The sequence below is a fragment of the Lemur catta genome, chromosome 4, assembly GCF_020740605.2.
Source record: "Lemur catta isolate mLemCat1 chromosome 4, mLemCat1.pri, whole genome shotgun sequence".
NCBI lineage: Eukaryota > Metazoa > Chordata > Mammalia > Primates > Lemuridae > Lemur > Lemur catta.
Genome location: NC_059131.1, coordinates 61,893,409 through 61,914,467, shown reverse-complemented (window position 1 = coordinate 61,914,467; position 21,059 = coordinate 61,893,409). Strand labels below are relative to the sequence as shown.

The 21,059-nt window shown below is 36.4% G+C and overlaps 1 protein-coding gene across 5 annotated transcripts in view; it reads right to left on the bottom strand.

The window, feature by feature from the left end:
* Nucleotides 1-21,059, bottom strand: part of CTNNA2 (catenin alpha 2) — a 1,050,678-nt gene that overhangs the window by 701,957 nt on the left and 327,662 nt on the right. The window lies entirely within an intron of this gene.

Here is a 21,059-nt window from a genome sequence, read left to right as displayed (position 1 = left end):
TCTTTTGCACCTTTATCACCCCATTCTATTTACCTTTGAATATTTAAATTTTGCAGTTTGCCTTGTCTTGGGGTGTAACTGGGTAGGTTCTACTTTCAGTGACACTATAGAGCTGCGGTCCCCAACCCCAGGCTGCAGGTTGGTACCGGTCCATGGCCTGTTATGAATCAGGTTGCAGAGCTCCGGCCATCCCCCCTCCCCCATCCCAGTCTATGGAAAAATTGTTTTCCATGAAACTGGTGACTGGTGCCAAAAAGGCTGATGGCTGCTACTATAAAGCTTCCTTCCCTCCTCTTTCTCCCAAGTATAAAACTCAAGAGTCTTTCTGTTTCTTGCTACGTGAAGAAGGGTGTACAAAGCCATGTAATCCGGAGGTAACAGTGTCTTAGCCTGGGTGAAATGTGACAATGACCGAGCATGACTACAGAAACTTAAGCTTTGGTTCAGCTTATGGCTTCATGCTGCACTGGCCTTTTAGAAATTGTCTAAGTCACAAAAGGTCACAGAGAGCCCTAGTGGGATCAAGGCATTTTATTTTGTTTATTGTGTTATTTTGCTACACTGATACAACCCAAAATCAAAAGAAACAAACAAGTCCTACTGATTAAATTTATTCACTACAGAGTACTCTCCCGAAAAAAATCTATTATCCAGTTTAAAACATTTAAATAGTAACCCTAAGGCAGCCTTTCCCAGTTTTCTACTAAATGTCTATAAACAGACAAAAAATGGAATTTTATAGCACTGAAAATTAAGATGGAAAGACCCCTATTAACAATGAGACATGATCATAATTCTGGCTCCAAATGCTTTAAATACTTCTTTTAAAGACAGAAGTCTGAAATAAAAGCATAAATCAGGACCATTTTTAATAAATTAACTAAAATGTCTAAATCAAAAGTGTGTTATTTGTTCGGTTTTAAACACTCTCCCTGTAGTGTATCAATAATTAACACAGATACATTTTCATCTTTTTCATTCTGCGCCAAGCTCTCCCAGGGTGAATCTTTCTATCTTTACATGAAAAGTTTCTCTTGCCCTAATTGGGGTAGCATTAGGAATTGAAGATCCTAAGAACATTGAGTTTTAATCATCTATTTTTTATTAAGCTACAGAAAAATTCTAACAACCATTTTAGATTTGCCTTAATTATTAAATTGCAAAGTATTCTATAAATAACTTACTCTTTCTTCTCAGGCATATACTTAAAAATAAGCTAATTATACCATTTACCTACTTAAGATATTATTTGTAATTAAACAGCTCAGTTTAATTGGAAATACATGACAAAGATAATGACTTAATAATTAAACAGCACGTTCTATCCTTAGATGTTTAATTTTTTTTTTTTTTTTGAGACAGGGTCTTGCTCTGTTGCCTCAAGTAGAGTGCCATGGCATCATCATAGCTCACTGCAATTTCAAACCCCTGGCTCAAGTGATCCTCCTGTCTCAGCCTGCCAAGAAGCTGGGACTACAGGTCTGTGCCACCATGCCTGGCAATTTTTTTTTTTTCTATTTTTGGCAGAGACAGGGGTCTTGCTCTTGCTCAGGCTGGTCTCAAACTCCTGACCTCAAGGGATCCTCCTGCCTCGGCCTCCCAGAGTGCTAGGATTATGGGCATGAGCCACCATACTTGGCCTTAATGTTTTTTTGTTTTTTGGGTTTTTTTCAAAGAGAAATCTACCTAAACTCACATCAATTTCACTTTAGAGGAGAAGCTGATATTTAGGAAGACAGAGTTATTTACCAAAGGTGATGAATAAACTGGATGAGGAAGTTCACCTCTGGGCCATGCCAGTGGATTGTGCAATCCAGTGGAAGCCGATTTCATTTTCCCTAAGCCCATCATCTGTGCGTGCTGCTGAGCTGCTGTGGCACTTCATGAGCACAGTCTCAAGCTCTGACAAGGACACTAGTTTACAACTAATTATAGCAAAGCAAATAATCCTTAGTTTTGCATTATGGATTGACTAGAAAGCAAGTGTCCAAAATGTATTTAATCAAATCTTTAGAGAGTTTAAGAAAGAAAATGGATTCTATTATTTTGCTGGAAAAACAGTCATGTTATCTCTTCATTTTCTTTAAACGCTACATTTTTGAACATCTTTCTTACGCAGTCTTCATCCTGTATGATTTTTGTATGTTCTTAACACAATTTACCAACCACTCCCTAATTTAAACTCTCTCATGTTTTACAAAACCCTGCTTTTCTGCAGTTCTCCTCATACCCCTCCTTCTCTCTTCACTTTCCCAGTTGTCCTTCCTTGGTCTACCTCAGTGAGTACCTCGAGGTCCTGGTCCTTGTCCTCCGCAGTTCTCTCAAGACGCTCTTCCTTAGGGAGCTTGACTACTCCCATGTCTTAGCCATCACCTGCTTGTGAAAGAGAACCAACATCCCATGTTTAGTCCCAACACTCTTGAGATTCTGGCCCTTTTACAGGTGCACACTGGACATGACTAGTTGGGCATCCTACCCTCACCTCAAATGCAACATATATGAGAAAGGCCTGTAGTCCCAGCTACTCAGGAAGCTGAGGTGGAGGAATCGCATGAGCCCAAGAGTTTGAGGTTGCAGTGAGCTATGATGATGCCACTGCACTCTAGCCAGGGCAACAAAGCCAACTCTGTCTCTGCCATGTGAAGACACAGTGTTCTCCTCCACAGGATGCAGTAACAAGGTGCCATCTTGGAAGCAGAGAGCAGCAGCCTTTACTAGACAATCAAACTTGCTGGTGCCTCGACCTTGGATTTCCTCCCCCTTTAGTACTGTGAGAAAACAAATTTCCGTTCTTTACAAATTACCCAGTCTTAGGTGTTTAGTTTTATCAGCATAAATGGACCAAGACAGAGGGCTTGGATTAGAAACTTGGCTACAATTTCTTATAGCTATAATTTGTTCTAGCTGAGTAGGTTGTTTAAATGCTGAATGCCTCAATTTCTTCATTTGAAAAACAGGAATATTAGCAGTCCCTATACTTTAGGATTCTTGAGAAAATTAAATAATACACATAAAGAGCTTAGAACAATATATGACACACAGCAAGTAACAAATACTAACCATCAAATCATTTGAAATACCTTTATTTAATGTAATACTTTATATCTCCACTGTCACTCCGTATTTCCACTCCTTATTCATTATCTCCTCCCATCTACTTCATCAAGACTCTAACTTAACCTTTTTTCTTGTACAACTTATTTTTTCCTAACAGACCATTCTTAAAATTCTTAGCCAGACTACCCACTGGTCCAAAACCTTCAACTGCTCCCCAACTGCCTACAATAGATTATCACTATGACCTGACAATTTATAGATACTAGAATCTTATCTAGTAGTTCTTCAGTTTCATTTCCATTATATTCCTTCTGTGAGGTATGTCAAAATGCACAAGGGAACGAAGCAATGAGTTGCATTTTTCAACCAAAAGAGATGTCATTTCCAGCAAGCATAGCTCAAGGAAATATAATCTAACATACCCTCACTTCATGTTTAGGATCCCTGGCCTTCAAGACTTAGCAATCTGACAACATTCTCTGCCTCTCAAACTTCATCTCCCATGACTCTCCTCATGAACACCCTGGCTCCAGCCAAAGTGGTCTCTGACTGCATCACCCCACCTAACTATGCTTCATATGTTACCGTATTATTAATTCTCTGTTGCATATTTCAATGCCTTTCTCCCTGATGCTTTTCTGAAGCATGTGTTGACCCTACTCAGGGAAGATTATCTTCAACTTTCCTGTGTGCAAAACTCTCTTCCTGAACTCTCACCATTGAGCCCCTTGTCACTTACCATGCAGATTTCCCATTTGGCTCTTGTCTGACATTACCATGCATCGTCAGCCATGTGCCAGTGTGCATACGTGTGTGTGAGATCACCAAATTAGGATGCTTTCTTTACTACACTTTGGAATCTTCTTCTGCACCTAGATGAATGTTTCACAGGTAAGTAGTTGTTAAATATTTGCTGATTAGCTAAATTAGGATTTGTGAGCAAAATATCCTTTTATTCAACTTTTATCAAAAGGCTTCTGGGGCATAATAGGGCACCACAGTGAACCTAGTATTTGCAGATGAATACATGTGAATGGACCTTCAGTTAGATATGTGCATTTTGGTCTACACTGGTATTTGATGTGGCTTGGTGAACTTGAGATTCAGAATTATTGGGGTGGGGACATATAACTTAACATGATGACAAATGTTAGTTCTGCTTTCAGTGTGAGGGAGACTAGCAGAGGCAGCAACTCCTCTGGTTGGTAAATGTCCACCATAAAATCTTTGATCCTGATTTATGAAAAAATGGAACTATTTTAAATATCCATACACTGTTAGCTAAACCGATAGGCATTTTACAACTGTGAGCATATGAGTATATCACTGGAAGCAGCAGTATCATACAAACAAAATGCCAAGAAAATCTGCAAGTCTCATCTGAAGGTTTGATTAAACCAGGGCCAAATTAGGCCTGTTGCTCATTTTTGTATGGTCTATAAGCTAAGAATAACTTTTCCATTGTTAAGCAGATAGGAAAACCATGGACCTACTGGTAGGTATATTACATTTCTGTCTAAAATCCTCTCCCCCATCACATCCATAAATAGTCAAAAGGTAAGCAGCCAAGAAAACAAAAAAAAAAAATGTCACAAATCAAATAATTTGACAATTAAATAGTTACTAGATTATCAATGGTTGAAATTATTTTAAGTTTAATACTAGGAAAGACAAACTTCTTATCCCAAAAATTAGTAACACTGTATGTCTGTGGTTTAGAATGTTGAATTACCCATTTAAAATGGAAAGTCAATTTATATTTCTCAGAAGCAATTGTGACTTAATTGCTGTTATCAACCTAATACATTACGAGGTGATTTCCACAAACTGGTTATACACTCAAATTTCATGTCTGATGAAAGAATAATTGTATCAATATTCTTCAAATATTAAAAGGAAATTAGTTCATTGGCCACAAGGGAAATGCATACACCTTGAGTGTAAACTCTTCTACCTTTTTTTTTTCTCTTTTTAAGCAGGCAAATTAAGATGGGAAAGAAACAGTTTGTGTCTCACAGGAATAATGTGCAATATGTTAATTGCTTTTCAAGAAACATAGCATGGTTTGAAAAATAGTCTTTTTGCTTAATGAGGATGTCATGTTATCTTTTGAACACTAGATTTTGATGTATTTGCTGATAATTTAAATTATATAGATTCTTTGTGTAACACTAGAAAACAGAAGCCAGAAAAGAATTAACTCAATTAAGATAATGGATACTATTGTGAAGAAGTTGATATGGCATATAGCAACAGTCCAGAAAGCTGAGACGAAATTAGGATAGATGCAGTAGGTAGCCACTAAGATCAAACAGTTAACACGGTCATTTAAGCAGCTGTTCAACATTTATTTTATGTCTATGTGCTAAAAGTGCACATGAAAGTACAAATGAGACCTGATCTCTGTCTACTAGGTGCTCACATTTTGAGAGACAGGAACTTGAAACAGAATGTTTAACATTCATATCCATAAAGTATATAATATAATTATAACATAGAAGAAATACTGGTTTAGAAGGGCAACCGGTGGATTAAACAGTGACTATATGAGGGCTGTCCGAAAGTATCCAGCCATTATTAATATAATAAATGTCTCTTTTTTTCATAATAAAAATAGAGACCTTTTTGAAGAATGGTAAGCAGTTAATAATGATGGAACATAAAATAAAAGGTAAGGAAAAAGAGGGTATCTGATGGGACAGGTAGGCAGGGACATACTGGAATGATTTGATCCCATTCTAAGAACTATAAGTTTGTTGTGAGCATAGAGTTTTACTGCAAATAATATTGAATTTGCATTTTTAGAAAGGCTAAATTTGCCAGGATGATAGAATACAGAGGAAAGAAGCTGATGGGAGTGGTGGCAGGGCAATCAGCTTGAAAGTTATTGCAATGATCCAGGCAAAAAAAATATGGAATTAAATAAACCACCGGTCACAAGGATGAAGATGGGAGGACAAAGTCAAGAGTTGTAAAAAGAACTGAATTCACAGGATTTCATGATTAACTGGAGAGGAAAGTGGATTAAGACTCCAGTGTTCTGGATTCAATGGCTATATTACAAAAGGTAGTTCCTTTTACTAAAACAAGAAACGAAAAAAGGAGAAAGGCTAAGCTTGACAGAGGAAAAAAAATACTTGATTTGTTAATAGAGAACTTTTCAGATACTTAGAAATCATCCATTAAGACATCATGGATAAAACTCAGGAGAAAGGCTGGAACTAGAGAAACAGATGTGGAATACATGAGTTGCTAACAAATAAGGCCCTTTAGTAAGAATCAAATGGCATAAAGGGCAGAATTTTAGGGAAAAGCCATGTGTAGGTGGCAGGAAAGAGGAGTGAATGAAGAAGATGGAGACGTAATGGTCAAAGAGGCAAGAGAAAAATAAAGCAAAGCAGACTTGTTCATAAAAGTCAAGGGGAATGTGCCCTTGAAGAAAAAAGTACCTTAAGGAAAGAGATGCCTTAGCAAGACAAGAGCTCCCTAGGAAGTCACATAAACAATAGATTTATAAGGCAAATGGTTTCATGGTTTTTATTTAAGTCCTCCAAAGTCCAAGGAAAAAGGCATATTGATGTAAACCTAAGGGCAAAAGCTCATGAGTAAGGTGAAATATACATTATTTTATTGTTTGTAAATATTAATGCCAACAATTTTACAACATCAATACTCTTGTTTGTTCCCTAAAGGGGATGCCTAAAGTGTTTTGACAGTAAACCCTTTGACTCAACTGTCTGACTCATTTTGCCCCATCTGCTGCCAGGAGAAACTCACTAATTCATTTCTTCTTTCATTCAGTGTTTATTGAGAGCCTATTATGTGTCAGACACAGTGTTAGGCATCAGAAGTACAACTGCTGCCACAAAATAATTTTTAAAAATGAGTTGCACCCAAAAGAATAGGAATTAAAACACATGAGCCCTGTGGGCATCTACTACTGCTTTCTACTGTTCATGAAAACTCAATGTGGAAAGTCAAACATTCAAAGGTTGCTTGAAAGACAGGAAAAATCTTGCTACTTCTGAGCAATCTGCTAACTAAGAAAGTGAAGTTTTGCTAGCTTTGTTGCCTAAATAAATGCTGTTTATCTAAGTGTGCAGTACTCATGGTTAGTATGTTCCTCTTGGTCTCTATTCCCCTAAGTTCCTTCATTTGCCTACATTGCTATATCCTTTATGCCATGAGAATTTCTTCTTGCTCTACCTTATACCCCCTAGCTCCTCCACACACCTTCTTCAATACCCCACTCAGGATAAGAATTATTGGCTCAAGTGTCTCACCACTTGTCTCTGTTCTGCACATGGCAGGCAGCCTATGTTAGGCCTGCATTACAGGGCACCAGGTCTGAACTGCACGAGTTTACAGGAGTAACATTGTGTGAGGTTTTGAGATAGCTGTTTATTTCTTAGAGTGTTCTACTTCCATCTGGCAGCAGTTAACTGATGAGAAAATTAGCCTTTCCTTACTATAATTTACAAGGTTGTGCAAGGCTTAATTAAGTAGTGCATAGAGATGGAAAATTGCTAAGGAATTACAAAGGATCCTTCCACTTTTTCTTCCAGCCCATCTCTGCATACAGAGACCAGCTCTGAGTGCTGACTTTAAATTAATTATTCTTTACGTGGGAATGTAAATACTAGTAGTGACTATTTCATAGTATGTAGCAATTATTCTCAGATAAAATTAGTCTATACACAACTGGTATTTGTATAATTATAAATGTAAAACCATAAACAAAAACCATAATGGGCTTAAATTCCAATAAAGAACAAACTGCAGAATTAGGACTATTGACATTAGCAAAAGAAATAGATGGAAATCAAAGTTACTTACAATGGTTTGGGAAACAATTTGTAAGTTTTGGGCCAAAGACTGATACACATGATTTATATCTTGCTTCCTAGCATAGTATTCACCAATCATGAACTTATTATTTACTTTTTTCAAGTGTGTGGGAATCTGGCCACAGTGTAATACTTATGTTTGATTGCCAAAAATCTAAAATTGGAGAGTCAGTTTTGAGGGGTTGGTCAATATTAACTAGTTGTATAGTATAAACTTTGTTAAAGTAACAAATCTTGAAACTTAATATCTTTAACTTTTAACCAAAGAGGTAACCAAGGCAGTCCCACTTAAAAATCTCTGGCCTCCTCTGCTCCCAGGACCATAAAAACAAGTCCACCTACCTCTACCGAACGGGGACTCTGGAAAGAGTCTCTGGCGTGAGCAGAGCAGAAGAGAGGCACAGATGCCTACAATTGTAAGAACCATAATGTTAGTGGCCATGTGAGAAAGTAGGCTGGAGGAGAACAGAAGGGTGGGGGGAAAACACTTAACAGGCTTTTGTCATAGTGAGACATGATAATCTGGCAGAATCAACTATTATAATATATTTATTAATTACTTATCATATATGAAAACTCACCAAAGGGGGAGACTGCAATGGAATTTTCTCATCAACGATTTTGCAGCTATATCATGGAAATAGGCTTATACCTATGTCCATAATAAAATGTGGTAAAGGCTAACAGGCAAGGTGCTAGGGTAATTGACTTTGGAAATTTCAGTGTGAGAAAAAACTTTGTTTTTAATGATTAGAACTTTTAACAATTAGAACAAGAAATTTTCCCATAATGATTTCCTCTCAATAATGTCCTGCAAAGACAGGAAGTACATCTGCTGGGAGGCTGGAGTAGAGACTGCCCATCTTACGGGAGTTATACTGGACAGCCTCAACTATTCGTCTCAGCTTCGAAGTTCTATGGGTCTATAAGAAAAAAAAATCAGCATCTTAGTAGCAAATTATGGTCAGAAATAAATGGATTATGCAGATCTCTGTCTCTGTCTTTCTCTCTTTAGCAGGGATAAAAAAGATATCTTCAAAATGTCATGTGTTTTCTTTGTGTACACTGATCTAATTGGAAATCAAATTCCATTGCATTTTAAATATTTCTTAAATAGAAGTTCATAAAATACTAAAAAGAAAGTTTAAAATAGCATTATCATAATCCACTAGGACAAAACGTAACTCTATTTTGTGTTTTTTAAACACTGATATTGAGAATAGGTGAGCATGGATCAGTGTAACTTAGGTTAGTGATTACTTTATTTAACCATCTAGTTGCAAGGACAAATTTTAGTGGCCGTTACTGTCTAAAGGCAATATTTGGAAAGACTTTGTTGTACATAGAGCCTTCCATTAAGTAAATAATTCTTTTAACTAAGCAAAATCAGCCAATTTACAGGAGCTCTGGTGTCAACCTTCTATAAATCTCTAAATCTTAATGGAAAGAATCAAGGAAAGATCCTCTGCTACATGTGTCTGTATGTGTGTGTATGTAAAATAAAGTTGATTTTACCCATTTAAAAATAATTAGGGAGTGTGTGTGTGTGAGAAAGAGAGAGAGAGCATGCAAGTACACAAATGATACAGCAAATGGGATAAAATATTAATGATAGGTGAATCTATATAAAGGATATATAGGTGTTCTTTATGCTATTTTTATATTTGCAACAAATATTTAAGCAGTTTTGATTTTTCAAAATAATGTATTTTTTTAATTAAGGAATATTAGTGATCTTTCTTCAAATCTGTGGCAGGCCTTTTTAAAACAACAATGTTCTACAGAAAACTTGTGTCTGTTTTTTAGGTAAGTACTGTACCAATGACAAGATTGCTGTGAAAATGTAGGACTTGAAATCTTTGAATCATTCATTCAAATTAATTAGTGTGAAAATTCTCCATAATGATACAGTTCTTGAGTATATCACCTGAGAAGACTGAGCCATGTATTTGTTTTCAGGTAAAGAAGATTCTAAACTTCCATGCAAATCTGGTCAGTTTTGCTAGGCATGGAAAGTATCTTAGGGATTCCTGCAGTTCAAACTTCCCAACTATGAATTCATTTGGATCCTCAAGTAATATGCATAGCCATCTCCTTGAAGAAATGAAGCTTAAAATATAATGATCGAAGCTTTTTACTTTGATATAAACAATTACCAAATGTGCTATGGTCTGAATTTATGCATCCCCCTGACCCCCAAAATACAAATGTTGGAACTTAATAATACCCACATGATGGTATTAAGAGGTATAGCCTTCAGGGAGTGATTAAGTCATGAGGGCTCCACTGTAATGGGTTGGATCAGTACCCCTACAAAAGAGGCTTGAGGGGCTCCCTTGCCCTTCCACGATGTGAGGACCCAGCAAGAAGGCACAACCTTTGAGCCAGAGAGTGAACCCTCACCAGACACTGAATCTGCCAGCACTTATCTGGGCTTCCTAGCCTCCAGAACTGTGAGCAATAAATCAGTTATTTATAAATTACCTAGTCTAAGGCATCTTATTATAGCAGCCCAAATGAACTAAGCCAACATGTAATGTATAATACATGATTGTGAAAGCTTATTTTTAAAAAATTTAAACAGATACCAAAACCAAGAAAAGAAAGGAAAAGAAAATAATACCAAGATGATCACCAGTAGAGCCCTCAGTGTCCAGGATAAGCTTAAGAATCATGACTAAAGTTATAGAAGATAACAGTAAGAGACTTTTAAACAGATGGATCCACAAATAATATTTTTCTCGCCCTTTTGGTGGATCTACCAAAGTAACGAAACCACCAAACCTGGGAAACAAGCAGTGTGAGCTCCAAACTCCTTTTCAGGACAGTTTTGGGAGAGGCAATTCTTGTTGGGAGTGAGACAAGACCTGTCTTGAAGCTGCATTTGCATAGCAAGTACCTTCCTCTACTTATTTGGAGGCATCTTTAGGGAATTAATAGAGATTATGAGGAGATAACGCCCCCTGCACCATTCTTTGGCTATACCACTGAAATTTTAAGACTTATGTTCTTACTTTGGCTCTGAGAATAATTATTTGTGTGACATTGAACAAAGTGATCTCTCTAGAAATCCCTTCCTGCATTTATAAAATGGTTTATATAAACTAGATAACAGGGGACCTTTTAGTGTGAATAATCTACGATTCTCTGAATCATCCAGATATTAGGAATTCTGTCCGATGTACATGTGTTATGCTCTAGTCTAGTAAATATGGATCCACCTTCAATGTGAAAATGATAAATACATCACAACTGAGCAGCTTAATCCTGGAACTTTTCTCTGAGAATATTGGTGATAGAAAAGCTGAGCATCCATCAAACGTAGCACTTAACACTGTCTTTTCACACTGTTTACATTTTCCTTATCTTTTGTGTTAGACTCTTGAAAATAAGTGTCATGTCTTGCTACTATAATTAACTAGGGTGGTAAGAAATCATCTGCGCAGAACATGTTGTTAAAAAATGATAAAATCCTTTACATTGTGGTTCCTGGATTCATCAAGAACACCAACCTATGCTATCATTTCTTACTTTTATCCCTACTCCTTTCTGCCAGTAGCTCCTCTTCCTTCCAGGTGTACTCTGAGAAATCTTCAAAGACCATGAAGCTAGAAGAAATCTGATTTAATGCAAAGCAAAAAGTGGCTTTCACTGCATCAGAAGCTGCTGAAGCAATAAGAATTCCCAAATAGACACAAGAGAGAAACTTACATTCTTAATGTTCACACTGGATTTGTGAGTCCTCATGTTAAGAATCACTCTTGCACCAAGAGGAAATTTAATCTCTGTTTGGGATTTCTCCTGTGACGTAGATTTGTCAACCTCTCAAGACTGCTTTAGGCTTTGGCCAGACCTTCTTTGGAGGGTTTTGTGCACTAGGGTGTGTCTATGGCCAAGAGGGAGCAAACAGCATAATTATATCTATAGCTACTGTCAAGCGGCGTTAACAAGTTTTCAATCAAGAGCTGTTCCCTGAGGCTTTTCCAGGGAATAGCTTCCACGCTGAATTTGGATGGAAGATGTCTGGCTGACACATCTATTAAGAGGGGTAGGAGTAAAAAATATAATAAATAGCACTTACGAGTGCCTACCTTAGATTAGGCACCTGTCAATGTTCATTCCATAAAATTATCATAATTGTGCAGAGTCAGCATTATTATCCCATTTTATAGCTGAAGAATTAGAGGAACAGAGAGAAGAGCTATATGGTAAGATCCAAACACAAGCTTATTCTGTGTGCCCTGCATTATGCTGTCCCCTAGCCTTTAGTGTGACAGGACGACCACACTAGCTTCAGTTACGTTCTCAGTTGTGTTGGGTGTCTTCCAAGCATGTGGACATACGAGGGTAACTGTTTCTCTACAGCCTCAGCTCAATGAATTTATGCAATCAGAAAAAAAAGGGGTATCAGAAAACATTTGGGTGAATAAAGAGTAGAACTCAACAGTTTGTACAAAGTTTCCATAATATGCTATTGGAAAAGAAGTTAAGGAGCTTGGTTGAAGAGGGAGCCAAATGAGTATTTTCAGGGGGACGGGCAGGTGTTGCAAGTGTATGTGTTTACTTCCCTCTGAATCAAACTAAATCTTAGAACATTTAAATAACTACCCAGCATATCCCCAGGACTGTGCCATAGGAAGCACCCCAGAAGGAAAAGTTTTAATTCTGGAGGGGTGAGTAAAGATTAGCATTACCAACATAAGAAATCACAAAAGTAAGAACAAGGAATTAAATGCATTTAAAGACTAAGGAATTAAACGTTTTTGATAAACCTCACTTTTCTCCACTAAAGAGTTTAGTAGACAAAAAAATTTATTTGGATCCCAAATTTTAAAGTATAACTAACAAATAAATGATAATCAAAATTATACCTGCTAACATGTTTAGACAATTTAAAATATAATCAATTATATGTCAGTATTCATTATTATATTTAGTCCTATTAATAATTATTTGAAATAAAAGTAAACTCAGATGTAATGAATCTGGTAGTATTCTTAAAAGTGAAAACTAATCACTGGAAAAAATACAGGTTCTTATATTTTTTCCTGTTAAAAGAAATAACATAAGATTAGAATTATAATAATTTTTATAAAATATTGATAGGGAGGCAAATAGAAATTTAAATTGCAACTATAAAAAGTATTTCAAATCTTATTCTTTTATGTGCTCAACAATTCTTGTAGCTCCTCATTTACTAACTGAAATGCACGAGAGAAAATTAAATTGTCTTGGGATATTTACTCAAATTATTTAAAACAATGATAGGAAGATAAATGAGTCTATCAGAAAATACTCCTAGGTTTATAAAGCCTTAGAAAGTTAAAGCTGTTTGGATGTAAAATAGGAGGCGTCAATAATCCAGCATAAGATTTCCAGACAATAAATTACGGATCCTGGAGAGGGAAGCGGTATAGCTCAGGAAGCAGCTGTCTCAGTAGCTGGCTGAGCTGCCCCACAGCCACCCAGCAGAACCATCTCAAACTCCCCACCCTCAGTTGTACTTCTCTTCCTACTAACTCATCTGCATTTGCATCCTTCTTTACCACCATTCCAGGGCTAGAAACATTTCCAGAAAAGATTAACAGGACTTGTCTTGTATAACATTAATGCAAAAAACGTTGCCAGAAACAGACTAAATATTTTCTGAAGGCCAACTACATGCTGTCCACTTTTGAATTCCGTGGGTTTGGGCCCATAATGCATACTTAACTTGTGCTATGTTTACAGGTATACATACAGGAACCCATTGGTGTTTCTTTTGGTGTGTGTTCTATTTGGCCACCAGATGTCAGTATAAGATAAAGAATGCTGTATCACCACTGCTTGTTTCTAGCTAGAAAGGATAAAAAAGGCAATTTCAATGACTTTAATTTTCCAGAGTAAAAAGAACAGATAGGTTCAGAAGGCACTTCACTAGGAGAAGATATGGTGAACAGCTGAGAATTTCTGGGTCCTACTAATTCTTAGTTATTGATACTATGCCCTACCAAATGAGAAAGTCTGTCTCTATTTAAAAAAAAATATACCTAAAAGTTTTTTTTTTTAAAAAAAGTAAAATGAACAGGCTTAGCACATAGCAGGAACTCAATAAACATACATAGCTTAACCTAAACTAGAAATATCCTATATTTGTAGAATTTGGTTAAAGAATATTCAAAATATATTAATATAATATCTTCATAAATGACTAGGTTAATAATCATACTCAATTATTAAAATCTTAAGTGAATTAAGAGCCAGAAAAAAACATTCAATTATTAAAATCTTAAGTGAATTAAGAGCCAGAAAAAACATCAATGCAAGAACATTATATCATGGAAAAAATCAAATTTCTCACAAATGGCTAAAAGTTCTTAAGATTTCATAATTGGCATTATAAAAATGTTTGCTCTTATTAATTAACTAAAGCTTACTCTACAAAACACTATTTCAACATATGAAAATTATTTAAAAGTACAATCCTCAATATCTGTTGATTCTACCCCCTCAATATGGTTCAGATTCATCCACTTCTTCCCATTCCCACTCCAACGATATACTCCAGATATTCATAATTCCTCACCCTCATCAGTCTCCCTACTCTGTGGCTTTGCCTCTTTCAAATTCATTCTCCACTCTACAGCCACAGGGATCTTTCAACACAAATCTGACCAGGTCATTTCCCTGCTTAGATCACCAGCAACTTCCTAATACCTTCAGGATAAAGCCAAGCCCCTTGCAAGTCCTATACAGCTCTTTAGGAGCTGCATCCCGCTTGCCCAGAATGCCTGATTTCTCACCCTCTGTGCCCCAGAACTGGATACTTTATGTACTCTCCAGCCACCAAGCCACTGCATGCAATGTGTTCTTTCTGCATGAGAAATGCTCCCCTTCACACTCCATCATGGTAATTCCTACTTATCCTTTAGGTATGGCTTCCTCACCACCTCCTCCAGGAATTAGTCCATGATTTCACCATTCCCCATCCCACCCTACCACACACACAATAGGTCAGCTGCATACTGTCCATTTAAGTGCACACCACAGGATTTAGGCACTGCAGTAACTGTAGCTGTTTACTAAGCATTTTCTCCTTTATACTGTTCACTCCTTCATTGTTGTGTCTCACTTGGCACTCCGTACACTCTCAATGAGTGACCTTAGCTACCCTATCGCTAAACTTTATCCTAAGAGATATAAAATTCAAGGCCAAGAAATGTTATCTCAGTAACCCTTGGTTGCATATAGTTATTCGCAGAGTTTGGAGTAGTAGCCAGATACCTGAATCCAAGTCCTGCACTCTCCCTGGTGCTGGGCTGCTTCTAATGGCCATTCAGTGGGAACCATTTCACAGATTTTTCAGCCCAGATAATTATTAAAGATTAGTAATAGAAGTATTTTAAATAGACATAGTAATAATCATATCTGTTAAGCATTCAAAAATAATTGACATGAACTCAGGCAGAAAATTTCTAAGTTTGCCTGTTCCAAATTTGTAGTCCCTAAACTAGGAATCAGAGATTGCTTTGCTGAAGGAAATGGTTCTGGGTTTGCTTACTGGCCTTCATTTTTATGCATTTGTCCTTCATTTTGCTAACGGCTTTAGAACTCTTTAGCTACATCTTTTATTTTCCTCATCAGTATGTTTACAGCATTTCGATACAGCATTCTCTCCACTGCCCACCCTCATTCTAATGTGATGTAAGATATAGGAAATTTACAATCTTTATAACCTGCTATGCAGGGTTCCCAGATGTCTGTAATCAAATGACTTTATGGAATGTCAAAAGATATGAGGACTGGGGTAAGACTCTCTGATAATAACTATGTCGGTTGTCACAACAAAAGAAAGTGTTAGAACTGAGAAGGGACAGAGCATCTTTGCTTAGTGAAAATTTGCTTTTCCAAGGAGGCATTCAGGCTTCCCTAATGTTACAGAGACCATTAGTCAATAAAGCTTTTTAAGAATCCCTGAGCCAGCCAGAACTCTGGCTTCTATGGGAGTATCTATATGGTGCTAGTAACAATAAGAAGGAATAATTATTGTACTATCCAAAGAACATAAGAATAATACTTGGAATGGGGAGACAACAGAAAAGCTCTATCTTCTTTAGACACCCTCAGTGTAAATCTCTGAGGTCATATATTTGGGCCTCTGACCTAGCATGCCTATATTGCATTTCAGTTCTCCACTGAAAATGTACTCCAACCCCGGGTCTCCAAACCTTATTCTGGGGTGAATACTCTCAGGAGTCCAGCAACCTCTTCCCCATGTCCTGTAAGTGTGCTGGGCCCTGCTGTGAAGTGACTGTTGACTCTTGAACTCCTGCCACTAAACTTCACTCTTTGGCCTGGAGCTCCTGGAATACCTGTGTGCACCCAGCGAGGCCCACAATGGGGGCAAACTTTGGGCAGTGACCGCTAGAGCATGGCGCTGCTCCCCAGGGGACAATCCTCCATCATCACAGTTAGCCTCCATTCCCCATTCTTGCCAGCCATGGGTTCTTTCTTCCCCACCGGTTTGTCATGCAGGTGTCCCGTCACTGCTTGAGCTCCTATCCCAGTATGAATATCCCTAATGAATATCAGGCCAGTAAGAGAATTATAATTTGATCAAGAACAGAAGACAAAAAACATATTTAAAGACAAGAAGAAAACAAAGGGAGAAAATCTGAGAAGGTGGAGGCGGGTGTGAAAAATTGGTAGAAATAGGAAGGGTAACTTCTGTAGAGTTGTTATGTCAGGGTGACATTTCAGCTCAGTGTGGCTGAGAACAGACTGTCTAATTTCTCAAGTGCAGATATTTAAATCTTACAAGTAATATCAGTAGTAACACAAAGAAAGAGGAAGCATGGACAATACAATAGAGTACCCCCTCCCAAAGTTGAAGCATTTGAAAACTGGAAAATAAAAGCACAGAGATTTTGTGAAGGAGGGAGGGGTCCCTGGAGACCCTGAGCAGAGAACCAGGAGTGGGGAGGAACAGAGAATCAAGCCCAGTGGGCTGTCAGAAAAAAACAGAGTGAAAATACAAGAATATGGTAAGCATAGTAGCCTAATGCTTTATTTTAATTTCTTTTTAGGGTGCAGAACAGGAATACATTTTTCTGTGGCCTGAGGGGATGGACAAGTAGAGAAGAAAAAACTGAATGTACAAGAACAAGAGAATTACTAATCAAACAAGTTCCCAGGGCAAGTGAGAGAAGAAGGAAGCAAAGTCACAAGTAGAAAGCTTAAGGTAGAGGAATTCAAGATAATGTTTACTGTATGACTTAAAAGAAAACAATAGTTTTTAAAAGGCACTTAGCTATAGATTATAAAGATAGCTTTATGAATGCTATCAATTTCAATTTTTTTATAGCTATAGACTATAAAGATAGCATAAACAATATCAATTTAAATTTTCCCAAAGCATCTTTATCTACAAAAGAGGTTCCCCAAACTATGATATAACATACTTCCTTTTCTTTAATAAAATAAAGGAAATTCTGGAGGAATAGATTTTATAGTCCTCTCTTCTACTCTTGAAAATTTTCTGGCATTATAATATGATTTAATTCTAAGGGATCAATGCATTTTTCTTAAATCTTTTCAGTATTCTTTAGTAGATAGTTTTACTAGAAAAAATTAACCATCTCAAACTGACACATTTCAAACACAGGCTGATTTTTCCATTGATTAGCAATCATTTTACTTCTTGCAGTTTTATCATTGAATACTCTCTTGACAATTTCAAGTTGTTAAAATACTGTTTTTTTTCCTCATTCCCTTGCTTCATAAATCACCACCATCAACTATTCATATAGGCAGGATAACAGTGCCAGGAAATAGGTCACTAAACATTTTTTTTTAAGACAGAGTCTCACTCTGTTGCCTAGGCTAGAGTGCCGTGGCATCAGCCTAGCTCAAGGCAACCTCAAACTCCTGGGCTCAAGCGATCCTCCTGCCTCAGCCTCCCAAGTAGCTGGGACTACAGGCATGCGCCACCATGCCCGGCTAATTTTTTCTATATATTTTTAGTTGTCCATATAATTTCTTTCTATTTTTTTTTAGTAGAGACGGGGTCTTGCTCTTGCTCAGGCTGGTCTTGAACTCCTGAGCTCAAATGATACACCTGTCTCAGCCTCCCAGAGTGCTAGGATTACAGGTGTGAGCCACCATGCCCAGCCTGGTCACTAAACATTGAACAACAATTATAACTACCCAGATATAAATCCATTCTTTGATTTAGAAAAATAAATGTAAACACAATAATTTTTACTCTGTTCTAATGAACTATAAAATTTTAAGCCACTTCTGCATCCAGTCTCCCATAAAACTGGGATTGACACACTCATGACTATTAATATAAAGTGTGTTTCAAATTCAATTTTAAGACATGCTAACTATTCTGACTAGGAAAATATATTTTGTATTCTATGGTTCCTTTCACTATGGCAGCTCAAAGACATTTAACCTATTTAAATTGTCATTACACTGGAAAGCTATTAAACCAAATATCAGTAAGAGATATTGCCAGAAAAGTAAACCATAAGAAGTATGAGTTTTTCACCTGCTATAATATCAATTTGTTTACTATCTGAGAATAGCATTTAGGACTCAAGACAGATGCCTGTGAATTCTAAATCAATTTCAAGTTAGCATGTCTGAAAAAAAATTCCTCATACAACTGTAGAACAGGAATTTATAATTCAGTCATAAAATAAAAACAAATGGTATGTTATTTTTAAGGACAGAATTTCAAATCTCATTAAGTACTGTCTGGTTTGTTGATATCAGAAATGATGGAAAATCTATAGTGGGTTACTTCCCTTTAGTCTGTAAATTCAGTACTATTTCACTAGAATTACAACTTTTGAGAAAGTACTGAAATTAAATTGCATTTACTAAATGAAAATTTTTATGGAACTACACCAAGTGGAATTACTGTTTCTGAATTGCAATTCAGACAGGTCCACATGTTGATTTTTGTTAATCTCTGAAAAATAAAATTTTAAATATTAGATAATGCTCTATGCAATTTTTGTAACTTGAGAACAATATACATTTAATAATAATATATTACTTAGTTAATATGCTTAGCTATTATCATATAAATTACCTCACCAGTATGTAATATACTTAGCATTATAATGTGTAATAAGTAATACAATTAGTATATATAATATATAAAATAAAGTATAATTAGTGAAATAGTTAATATACCATGTTTTCTGTTTAATTTTTTTACAACTGCTGCTGTTTCAAATACACCATATTTTATAAAAAAACGCCTTTGATAGTTATATTCATATGTTAACCTCCCAAAGCCTTATTTGTTAAGCACGAGAAGTTATCACAGCAGTATGAGAAAACTGTTGAACATTCAATATGCTGATATACTTTGATAATACATTCTCCCCACATGGCCTTAAGTTTGATTTTATGACTCCAAAGCCTTTTGCAATACTACAGTGATGTTTACTATGAAAATTATCTGGAAACAGAGAGAACACAGGGAGGAAGCTGGAGTTGTCACACTCTTGGACAGAAGGTGGCAGCAGCTAAAGGCTCTGGACTGTCCTTCACTGGAGTTCTCTCTGAGCTTAATACGTCACTCTCAACCACCTCCTCACTCAGGTTTGATTGCTTGCCTTCAATTATTAAATAAATTAATACCATAATAATGCACTTTTGTCAAAATCTGACTAAATAACCCATGTATTCTTAAGTAATTTTAATAAGCACCATTTCATAATATAACTTTCTATTTCAGATTATTTATAATTTTTTATTGTTTGATGAGTCACTTTGTGTTCTAATGCACAATTTTCAAATGAACATAAGCATGAGGATGTTTTACTATCTGAGTGCATGATCTGCTCATTTTCTTTTAAAAATACAGGCTCATCCATTCTTTATTCCAGAAAAAAAAAACGAAAAAAACCCTTTATCATTACCGTCAAGTTCCAAAACAAGCCTCTTAGATTGGGATTGCCTGAGCATTGTAAAAATTGATAGGGTCAATAGTTCTCCTACCCAGAGAAGAGTTAAACTTACTAAAGAGTTAAACTTGTCCCTCAGTAAGGTAATATAATTTTCTTTTTTAGGTCCTTCACGTCTATATCAGACTTATTTCTAACATGCATAAGGAAATTAAATTAAATAATAAAATAAAGCTACCAAATAATTTTTATTATTTTGTGAATAGTGTCTCTTTTCTCATTATTCTATTTCATTTTGCATTGTGGAAATCTAGTGACTTTAGTATGTGTACTTTATCAAAATATACATTATTTTGAACCCTTTCATATTTTCCATGGATTTTTAGTGAAATTTTGTGAATACAATCACATATTATTAAGTTCCAATTTCCAAGGTAAACGTTTTAAATTTATTATCATATTAACCCTTACAAAAAAACCTTATCTATACCATTTACATTCAAAATACATACATTTTAACTGACTGTAAAAATAAGGGAAAGAGGAGAGGCCCCTGAGAAAAATGCAAAGAACTGTCTGAAGATAAAGTATTACAATTATTCCTCAATTACATCATCCATCTCCATGCCTTGAACAACCATTGCTTTCTCCTGATCATTTCTTCCAGCAGTAGCTGTCATTTCTTGCCAAAAATTTGTGTCAACATATCTAAAAGCAAGCTCATCATCTCTCTCCACAGCCATTAAGTAACCTATTTGTCTCCTATGAATTCCTGTAACATTGTGTTTTATCACTTAAATTACTTATAAGCAGTGTTTGGTACATTCTTCCTCCGTCATCTCTCCTGCAGGAAAATATAACCCTAGTAAGCATCTGCTTTATTTATAAACTTATTTACAAATTTATTTATAAATAAAGCATCTAAACTTACTTATAAACCTTTGTAGCCTCTCATTGATCACAAGATAAATAAATTTCCACCTTCTCCCAGCTGGACCCATATCCTGACCCAGGGGAAGCGAAGGCTGTCATCCTGAGATGCAGACAACACACAACCTTGCCACTTTGATGCCCTGAATGTGGCCCAGGCACAGTGAGCGATCTCCAACTGCTTCCTTCATCAGGACACACCTCCAGAGACAGCAAGTGCCAAATGTGGGTCCTTCATGGGACTAACACAGGCACCAAATGTGGGTCTTTCATGGGACTAACACAGGCACTCTCCCCAGAGAGACCATTCCTAGGAAGA